General features: G+C 36.8%; 1 pseudogene; it reads left to right on the plus strand.

The window, feature by feature from the left end:
* Positions 1-10,873: 10,873 nt before the first annotated feature.
* LOC107010922 lies at positions 10,874-11,744 on the plus strand (annotated as a pseudogene).

Genomic DNA, 11,744 nt, shown 5'->3' on the forward strand with positions numbered 1-11,744 from the left:
TACACATACCATATCACATGGTTTATATCATTCTTTCATATGCCATGAGACCTTGGAATCATGGACTTGACATTAGGAATTCTCGAAATGATGGCTCAACATATGGGACCTCAACTAAGGAGCCTTCTTTAACAAACACAGAGTCTGCTTCATTCATTCATAAGTACTTCATTTTCATTCTTTCATATACTAGTGCAGCCACCAGTCATACCTAGGTTGTCGTTTAAGACTTTTATCCGGTTCATTGTGCAATGACGAAGAATAACCTAGTGTTATTACTTAAGTCTAACTAGCCTCTTGATTATCCTATCCTAACACATTTGGTATCGTTCATTTCATTATCTGCATTCGTTGAGGCTGGCCTTATTTTTTCTTTGGGAACTTTAACCTTAACCGATATAGATCATATGAGCATCATGAAATCCAGTGTCTGCCCCACACCGAAAAGAGGTGTAATCACCTGCCAAAGTTACCTGAACATGCTAGCGTATAGAGGGATCGAACCCTGCTAGGTCCTTATATTGGAAGCACGGGTTCAAAGGCAAGGAGATATAAGGAGACCCATACCCGGCATGCCGGACAGTCTAATCTCATGAGAGATACGTGAACCTCCTCCCTTCCCGAAGGAAAGCATCACAACTCATAGCTAGCCTATCGGTGCTCAGTATAAAAATCCATTACATTCAACTCATACATCATGGAAGCTGACTTCTAGCATGAGGACATCATATCTCATTATATGATTTCTCATCTCATCATTAGTATTAAGTATGTCTTAACTTAATACTTTTATTAGAGTGTTCATAGAGAATGGTCTCGTCATTAACTTTACACTCTCATAGGTGAGTACGTTTTGGTAACATTTACATAGGCTCATTTGAGATTTCTCTCATCTTTCACATTAGCCGCTTATGATATTGTCACCTCATTCATTAACTTTAGCACATTTTCTTTTCATAATTACTCACCCCTTTACGTGAATGTTCATTTCATCATATGTCAATGCACTTGGCCATTTAGTTTATTTCACACACTTACTTAACCCTTCTAGGGTTATATCATTTCATCACATACATCTTAGGTTCACTTACATTTTAAACATATGCTAGACTTGTGAGTCCACACATACTAGCCATGAGTCTTCATTCATAGTTTGTCTAAATGATTCATGTTTACCCAAGATTATGTGGTACAAGACTTATGCATCTTGTAGATATGCAAAGATATTGATTTCGATCTTTAGAGGTAGCATTCATTAAATATTTGTTTACGTATGACTTATGTGTCAATACGGAATTGGGCAAGGGAACCCGATTTCGAATCCCTTGAACAACACTTAATCTTATATTAAACTTGATAATTGCATTTTTAAGATTTGAGAGACCTTAGTTCAATTCCCATCAACCCATAATATTTCTTTCTTGTTCTCCTCTCCTTTTTCATTTTCAGGCAAGGAGGTTGTGGGTTCAATCCCCCACAAGCTCATTATTTTTCTTTTAATTTATCTCTTAACTTTCTGTCTATCCAAGATGTTGTGGGTTCAATCCCCACTCTCCGCATTTATTTTCTCCTTTATTTTTCTCCTAACTCTCTCATCTATTCAAGAGGTTGTGGGTTCAATTTCCACTCTCCAGCATTTTATTTTCTCCTTTATTTTTCTCCTAACTCTCTCATACATTCAAGAGGTTGTAGTTTCAATCCCCACTCTCCACATTTTATTTTCTCCTTTATTTTTCTCCTAACTCTCTCATCCATTCAAGAGGTTGTGGGTTCAATGCCCACTCACCACATCTATTTTTCCTTTCATTTTTCTCATTAAATTTTTATGTAATTTTCATTTGGTGAGGTCATGGGTTCAATCCCCAATGACGTCACATTTAAAAAAAATTAAAAACATAGCTAATTTTCCTCATCCTTGGTCTCTTCCAGTCCATTTTCCTCTCAATCTTTTGTTGATTTTTTTTGTAGCTTTCATGTAATAATATGTTGGGTTCAGTCCTTAGTGATCTCACTTATTTTACATTCATTTTTCGTTGCATTTTGTACCATTTTGTTTGGCCGAACCCAACTTACCAAATGCTGGAAATTTGTCCACTATTTTCAACTTCTTTTTATCATCATTCATACGTTAATAATTCTTAAGGCATTTCGTGGATCATTTGGTGCATCTTTAAGTTAATCTTTTTATGATTATATTCAGCCAAGAATTACCATTAAATCCAACAACATTACACAACTTTTACACCTCATGTTTTTCACAAACATTCGCACATATAATTCAACCATAAAAACATATCATTTTCAAGGCTTAAAACCTAAAATCATGTCACGGCATACACATACATTTTTCACGAAATTTTGGCAGACATACTTCATCGTTCATAATATTCCGAACACATAATCATGAACACATTATCACAAAAATCACACTTCATACCTAATCTACCAGCAAACGTACCAACCTAAGATCAGTGATAGGAGCTAGTGACAGGGAACATGTAATGGGAAACAATCCTAGTTTCGGAATAGAATTATCTGAGTCTTAAGGGTCTCTTGGGAAAGGGACCAAGAGTAAGAAAACCGATACCTAATTTTAACGTTTTTCAACACTTGACTTGATGCCCGAAACATCTCCAAATTCACGTCCAATCCCAAAACTCACACCATACCTGACTAGCATATTACCTTTTGCTTAACGTTTTCGGATTGCTTAACCGTTTGTCTTTTGCGTGCAAGTTCTTCAAGTATGAAGAACTTTTGTTTTCAAATTTTTTTTCACGTTTGGAATCCAGAAATAAAGTGTTAAATGAGAGATAGATAGACGTGAAGGAGAGAGAGATAAACGTGAAAGAGGTGAGTGGCTTAGGATTAGGTGAAGTAGTTTAGACTTAGTCAACTAGGACTCTTTCAAACTTTGAAAATCTGACTTAATTATTTTAGTGAAATGACCATAAATCCCTTACAAAATCACATTATAAACCTTAATTTAATACACTTAATTTTTTCTTCCGTCGAGGTTTGAACCCCTGACGTCCCCATCGTGAAATATGTCCCTCCGAGTCGACCCGATCCAAACTGCCCCATTAATTAATTAATTAATAATAATGCTATGATTTTCCTTGTTCTTAAATAATCATTTAAATATTAATTAATTAAATTAATTCACCAATATAAATAATCAAGTTAAATTATTTCTCCCACATAGGTTCGAACCCCGGTGGAGCAAGATTTTGCTCAATGGGCAATTTTGGACCTTTCTACCCAAAATGCCCCTCCACTTTATTAATTGAATAATTAATCACATATTTAGGGTAATTAAGATACTACCCTTATCCTATAAAAAGACCATTTTACCCCTAGACCCTCCAAACTTAAGATTTTTCCTTTTTAAGTCCGGTAAAGACTCATCAAAGTAAATCTTCATATTCGGGAGCACTACATGGCTGTAGCCAACCTTTCCTAGCTCAACTAACTCCCCAAGTTAGTTGGCTTGGATATCGCAAGGGTTAAGAGGTCTGTTTGTACGCGCATCAATCCGTGTGAACCCGGTCTAATCGTAGGCATTCTAGACACATTAAGCATTACTTAGCATATCCATTTTTAGGGTTTTTACATAACCCCCCCCCCTAGGAACATTCGTCCCTGAATGACACTTCTTATAATCTAACACAATGTCAGTCATATCATAACATAACCACTATGCACAGTCAAGAAGTAGCAACAAAGAAAGGAGAGATAAGGAAACTTCTACTTAAGAGTATAAAGTGTAACCTCATACAACTATTGGGCAATCGTTGTACACTATATCAGTTCTTACATTTTCTCCTAAAGGTGTACTAACCACTATAGGATCATGCAAAACTTCAGGCAATATTTCAAAAGTGAGAGCAAGCAAAGGAGTTACAATGGAAAGCGTAGACCCTGGATCAAGTAAGGCATAAATAGAAGTTGAGAATTCTTGCAGCATACCTGTGACCGCATCGTGGACTTCTCCTGCTCCTCCCTGCCCTTCATGGCGTAGAACCTATTCCTCTTAGGAGGCTCGGCTGCTGCTGCACCCTCTGGATTAGGCCTAGGCTGAGCATTACCTTCAACCTGACCCCTTGTTTTGTGGGTAGTACTTGACGATGTGCCTGTTCTTTCCGCAACTGAAGCAGGCATTAGTGCCCTGTCTGCACTCTCCACTGTGATCACGGCCACACTTGGCAAACTCCTTTCTGGGACGCTGCGCATCACCTCCATTTCCCTTCTTTGGCTCGGGTCTGCCTCCTCTAGGTGTTGTACTCCTCTGAAAGTTAGAGTTTCATAAACTCTGTCCCTTTTTAAATCTGGACTGCTCACGGACGCCAAAGTTGTTCCTGGTGCCACCATTACTAGGACCTGCCTGATCAGAAGGCTTAGGCCTCCTAGCATCACGGACGCCCCTCTTCTTGCGACTGTCCTCTACTTGCTAGACAAGCACCATCATCCTGGAGAGGTCCATGTTATCGTGGAGCATTGCAGCCCGACACTCCTCCTCCAGATCTCTTGTGATTCATGTGAGGAACCTACTCATCTCATCCCTGCTTTTAGATACAAGGGAAGTAGCATACCAAGACAGTTTAACAAACTTCAGGGAATACTCCCTGACTGTCATATATCCTTGCTTAAGGTTCATAAATTCCTCAACCTTGGCCTCCCTCATCTCTTTGGGGAAGAATCTCTCCATGAAGGTTGTCAAAAAGCTCCCAAGTGACATGAACTCCGCCCAAAGCTCGGCTATCATGCAACTTCTTGCATCAAGTCTGTGCAACATCCTTGAGCTTCGCTCAGCCTTCTCAGTATCTGTGGCCCCTATGGCCACCAAAATCTTGTGTACCTCATCCATGAACTTCTAGGGATCCTCTGAAGTCTTGGACCCTGTGAAAATAAGAGGATTTATCCTCGTGAAGTCTCGTACCCTTTCAGCCATACTACGTACCGGTGGATACTCCCTCTGAACATTCTGCCGGTTGACCTGGGCAATCATGGCCTAGGCCTACATAGTGATGGACTGTTCCATCTGGGCCAGAAATGCCCGCAGATCCGCATCAGTCAACCCAGCTGGGTTAACCGACATAGCCACTCCCTCAGCTGGAGCCTGGGGTGGAACCTGATTGCCCCACCATCTGCTTTTCCTCTCCTCTGACCAACGTTCCTCCTAGTATTTATTCTCTGAAAATAATAAAAATTGATGTTAGACACGCTCATGACACCAAGAAATCAGACATTAGGAAAAGGCACGATAAGATCAGAAGAAGGGAAAGTTTCCTACGCATAATGCAGTCTCTAATTCAGGATAGTGGTGCACTTCACTACCATGACTTGGAAACTACTCAATGTGGTTGATGTGAACCTATTATCCTTGGAATTTAACCTAGTTCTCTTATACCAACTTTATCACAACCGGAGTCTAGACCCCATACGAGACTGGCGTCGGTGACCTCTTAGAGGTACCAGACAAGCCTACATACGTCATTGTTACTTCATCTAGGTTAAATTTAGAGGAAAGTTTCAAATTTTTGTTAGTTAACATTCATATAAGACATTCTACTTAAACTCACAAACGTTCACAATCAACCATCTAATATTAAGTTTATCAAATGAAAGAAATAGTTCCATATTGCATTAAGTGTATACTTGACAAAATGGCACCAATACAATGTTTGAAAAAAGATGAGAAAGAAACGCTAGTGGAACATACCCCACTAACTCAAACCTATATCTAAGCTAGAATATAATAGGAAAGCGTTCTCGAAAGCATTAGGGCGTACCAAATCCGAATGAATGCTCCACGTACGGATAGCTTCATCGTCGACCTGTAAGCTCTAACTTCCACCTGTGCCTGCACCTAAAAATGTGGAGTTGTATGGGACTAGTACACACTTTTACTAAGTATTGGTATATCCAAGCACACACCAAGGACATGCATGATTAAGAAGAGCTCTTTCCTATCGATATGAATTATGGAAAGTCAAGTCAGTGGACTTGCCAATTTCGGATTAGGAAAGTAATGCCATGAGAGTAACATGCATCATCATACTTATCATTTTGCAAACATCACATAACATATTCCACATATCATATCACATAGTTTATATCATTCTTTCATATGCCACGAGACCTTGGAATCATGGACTTGACATTAGGACTTCCAAAAATGAGGGGTCAACATATGGGACCTCAACTAGGGATCCTTCTTTAACAAACATAGAGTCTGTTTCATTTATTCATACATACTTCATTTTTATTCTTTCATATACTTAGTGCAGCCAACAGTCATTCCTAGGACGTAGTTTAAGAATCTCCCCGGGTTCGCTGTGCAGTGACCAATAATAACCTAGTGTTATTACTTAAGTCTAGCTCACCACTTGGTTGTCCTATCCTAGCACCTTTGGTATCGTTCATTTCATTATTTGCATTCGTTGAGGCTGGCCTGGTTCTTTCTTTGGGTAGTTTAACCTTAACCGACATAGATCATGTGAGGATCATGAAATCCAGTGTCTGCCCTACACTGAAAAGAGGTGGAATCACCGGCCAAAGTGACCTGAACATGCTAGTGTATATAGGGAGTCGAGCCCTACTAAATCCCTCTATTGATAGTATAGGTTCAAAGACTAGGAGATATAACGAGACTCATACCCGGCATGCCGGATAGTCTCATCTCATGAGAGTTACGTGAACCTCCGCCCTTTCCGAAGAAAGGCATCACCGCTCATAGCTAGCCTATCGGTGCTCAGTATAAAGTTCCATTATATTTAACTCATACATCATGGAAGTTAACTTCTAGCATGAGGAAATCATAGCTCATTAGATGATTTATCATCTCATCATTAGTATTAAGTTTGCCATAACCTCAATACTTTCATTAGAGTATTCTTAGAGACTTGTCTGTTCATTAAGTTTACACTCTCATAGGTGAGTACGTTTTGGTAACATTTACTTAGGCTAATTTGAGATTGATTTCATCTTTCACATTAGCCTCTTATTATATTGTCACCTTATTCATTAACTTTAGCACATTTGCTTTTCATAATCACTCACCCCTTTACGTGAATGTTCATTTCATCATTTTCCAATGCATTTGGTTATTTAGTGTGTTTTACACACTTACTTAACCCTTCTAGGGTTACATCTTTTCCTCACATACATCATATGTTCACTTACATTTTAAACGTATGATAGACTTATGAGTCCATAAATACAAGCCATGAGACTTCATTCATAGTTTGTCTAAGTGCCTGTTTACCCAAGATTATGTGGTACAAGACTTATGCATCTTGTAGATATGCCAAGATATTGATTTCGATCGTTAGAGGCAGCACTCATTAAATATTTGTTTAAGTATAAGTTATCTGTCAATATGGAATTGGGCAAGGTAACCCAATTTCGAATTCCTTGAACAACACTTAATCTTATTTTAAACTTGATAATTGCATTTTTCAGATTTAGGAGACCCAAATTCGACCCCATCAACCCTATTATATTTCTTTCTTGTTCTCCTCTCCTTTTTCGTTCTAAGGAAAGGAGGTTATGTGTTCAATCCCCCACAAGCTCATTATTTTTCTTTTAATTTATCTCTTAACTTTCTCACCTATCAAAGATGTTGTGGGTTCAATCCCCACTCTCCACATATTAAAAAATAATTACCATAATTGTCAGCATTATCTTCTTAATGATAAATGTCAATTTAATTGAATATTCTACTTCATATTTTTTTTCTCGCCCCAAAATTTTCCCACGCCCGCAATTCACACCCATGCAATTTTCTCTCTCGCAATTACAATTTCCTTTCCGGCGACTATAATTTTCTCTTGCCATTGCAATTTAAAAGTTATTGTGAATAAGCTCTGTCTGTTTAGGCAGCCAGACCTCAATTTTCTCTCGCCATTGCAATTTAAAGGTTAGTGTTGAGTAAGCTCTGTTCGTTTAGGGTGTTGGACTTCAATTTTCTCTCGCCATTGCAATTTAAAGGTTAGTTTTGAGTAAGCTTTGTTCGTTTATGGTACTTGCAATGCAATCTGCGGTTTTCGTTGTTTTCTTTTGCACTTAACTGATCCTTTAATGTGTGCTTGCAATTGTGGTCTTAAAAAGTTTAATTTCTTTTTTTTATTGGAAGCCTTTTTGTTTGTTGATTTAGGTTGAGATTTCGTTTGATTCAAGTTCCTAAGAGTGTCTGGTATTCAGTTCTCTTCTCTAATCAATATGATCTCTCGTACCATCTGTGTAATTCAGCTTCAATTTTAGTTCACTTGTTAGCATCTGTGTAATACAACTTCAATTCTGTTTTTAGCATCTGTGTAATACAACTTCAATTTAGGTTTAATTCACTTGTTAGCATCTGTGTAATACAACATTAATTCAGGTTTAATTCACTTCTTAACATCTGTGTAATACAGCTTCAATTCAGTTTTAGTTCACTTGTTAGCATCTGTCTAATTCAACTTCAATTCAGTTTAATTAACTTGTTAGCATATGTGTAATGCAACTTCAATTCACGTTTAATTCACTTTTTAGCATTTGTCTAATACAACTTCAATTCAGTTTTAGTTCACTTGTTAGCATCTATATAATACAACTTCAATTCAGATTTAATTCACTTGTTAGCATCTGTGTAATTCAACTTCAATTCGGTTTTAGTTCACTTGTTATCATCTGTGTAATAAAACTTCAATTCAGGTTTAATTCACTTGTTAGCATCTGTGTAATACAATTTCAGTTCAAGTTTAATTCACTTGTTAGCATCTGTGTAATACAACTTTAATTCAGGTTGAATTCACTTGTTAGCATTTGTGACAGCTTTAATTCAGGTTTAATTCACTTGTTAGCATCTGTGTAATACAACTTCAATTCAGTTTTAGTTCACTTGTTAGCATCTGTGTAATACAACTTCAATTCACGTTTAATTCACTTGTTAGCATCTGTATAATAAAGCTTTAATTCAGGTTTAATTCACTTGTTAGCATCTGTGTAATACAGCTTCAATCCAGTTTTAGTTCACTTGTTAGCATCTGCGTAATTCAACTTCAATTCAGGTTTAATTCACTTGTTAGCATTTGTAATTCAATTTCTTACTTATCTATATGCAAGCCATGATCACAATAGATTCAAGTTTAATTCACCTGTTAGCATTTGTGTAATAAAATTTTAATTCAGGTTTAATTCAGTTGTTAGCAAAGTGGTGCTCTTCTAGAAAATTAGTCTATATGTCTCTCTCTAGTCTTATAATATTAGTAATACACTTTTTAATGATGTGCAGAAAAAATATGACTAATATAGCGGTGATGCTTTACTTCAATGGACGATGGGATCCTAGCAACAAATATATTATCTACTTGGCAGATATTGTGTTGATACACAGAGAGTCAATGTTTGCTTCTATAATTGCTACTAAATTGTCACTAGCGCAACAACAAGTAAAGTTGAAATCAGATATAAAATTGATAAAAGTTCTCCTCCAATTCAAATTCATAATGATATGGGGGTAAAGGTATATCTTGAAACCAAAAAAGGAACATCGAGATATGGCAAGATACCCTTTATGTGTCACAACAAATGAACCAGTCAACTTGGAGACTAATCCTGCACTCATTCCACTTTTGTGTTCAAACACTTCAGGAGATATGAGGGTTATACACAATTCATACTTCTCTAATACATTTAATGGTATTGATGAAGCAATAGGGTTAATTAGATTCGGATTATGTGAGGAAGTTGATGAGCTAGAAGAATTAGCACCAAGCACTCTTTATTTGAGAAAGAGCTGGTGTATAAGAATAAATATGTCCTTACCAGTGCACTAAAAAGACATTCCATTCTTAATCATTTTGAATTCAAGACAACAAGATCAATCGCAATCAGGTAAGACCTAAATTAAAGTCACTTTAAATTATTAATTGTGTATTAATATTTTTTCTATAGCTATTTGATGCAATGCCTAGGAGAAAGCTGCAGTTGGAGTTTACGAGCTTCAAGCTTGAACAAATCTAAAATGGTCAAGATTAGAGAATTTGAAAGCGAACACACATGTTTGTTGCTACATAATTCATTACTGGAAAGGCTGGCAACTAAGAGTATTGTTGGGAGTATTATTGTGGGTAAATGTGTTGAACCAGATGTTATTTACACACCAAAAGGCATACAACATCACATGTTAGCTGAATATGGTGTGCCACTCACATATATGCAAGCTTGGAGAGATAAGAAGCAACTCTTGAATTAATCCGGGGTGATTAAATTCAATCATATGCAAAGTTGCCAAGCTACTTTCATATACTAGAGGCAACTTACCCTGATTCTCATATAAGAGATTGCACAAATCAGAGGATGACCATTTTTTATATGCGTTTATAGCTTTGTTCACCTCGATAAATGGATGGGAATATTTTAGAAAAATTGTAGTTGTTGATGGAGCTTACTTAAAAGGATCATACAAAGGGACAGTGCTAACCGCTAATACCTTAGATGCAGCAGGTCAGACTTTCGAATATGATACTAGTGTTCTTTATATTGAATTTTTGAACTATGTATTAAATGTGAATTATAATTGCAGTAAAAATGTATTAAAATTGTATTAAACAAAGTGTACATGGTGCACGGAGTATATTGCCACTTGCTTATGCGATTATCGATTTAGAGAATAATTCATCTTGGAGGTGATTTTTTGAGCAATTCAGAGATGCGTTCGGTCAAAGACCAGAGATGTGTATCGTTTCCGATAGGCATGCAAGAATTATTAAGGCAGTTTCAACAGTTTATCATGAAATACCTCATTTTGCGTGTATGTGACACTTACTGCAAAACATAATGAAAAATTTCAGAAGAAGTCAACAAAGGGTCACTGAGTCGTTCTACTATGGCAAAAATATACACCATGACCGAATTTAATCAATGTATGACAATGGTTGAGAAGATAGATAAGAGGATCAAAGATTAATTGTTGAACATTGGATACAATAAATGGTCGTGTGTGCATGCTGAAGTAACAGAACTTGGATGATGACATCAAATATAGCAGAGTCATTCAATTCACGAACAAGACATGCCAAAAGTTCTTACAGTCTTGCAACTCTTGGAATTTATGAGACAACTTGTACAGAAATGGAATAAAAATAACATATCAAAGGCGACTTTTTCAGGTTTTCACCTTGGAAAAAAGTATGAAAATATATTGCGGCGCAATAAAACTGCATCAGAGAAATTAAAGGTACGCCTAATCTGTTTGCTAGTATTTTTTCTTCGGATTCATATCTAAAATCTCTCTTGAATATATTTTTTTCATTTTCATAGGTTGTAGAGACAAATAAATATGTATATACTGTACTTGATGGTATTACACAATTCACAGTATGTCTCAACAACGTACATGCACATTTCGATTGGATGAGTTACCATGTCCACATGTTTTGGCCGTTTTAACAATAAAATACACTGGTTCTGAAAAATATTGTTCGGCTTACTATACACGAAAAAATTTATTGTTGACATATCAATTTCAAATGGATCCCCTGCCAAATGAAAGTAAATGGAACACACCAACACATATTCTTGAAGATGTTGTACTTCCACCTCATTGAAAGAGACCTCCGGGAAGGCCAAAAAATAAAAGACATACTCAACTGAGAGAAGATGGATTCAAGAAGGCAAAAATTACATCCACCAATTGTGGACAACATGATCACAACAGGAAGACTTGCAAAAATGTCAGGCCTTATGATCAAGAATAA

This window comes from Solanum pennellii, chromosome 2 (assembly GCF_001406875.1).
Source record: "Solanum pennellii chromosome 2, SPENNV200".
Lineage (NCBI taxonomy): Eukaryota > Viridiplantae > Streptophyta > Magnoliopsida > Solanales > Solanaceae > Solanum > Solanum pennellii.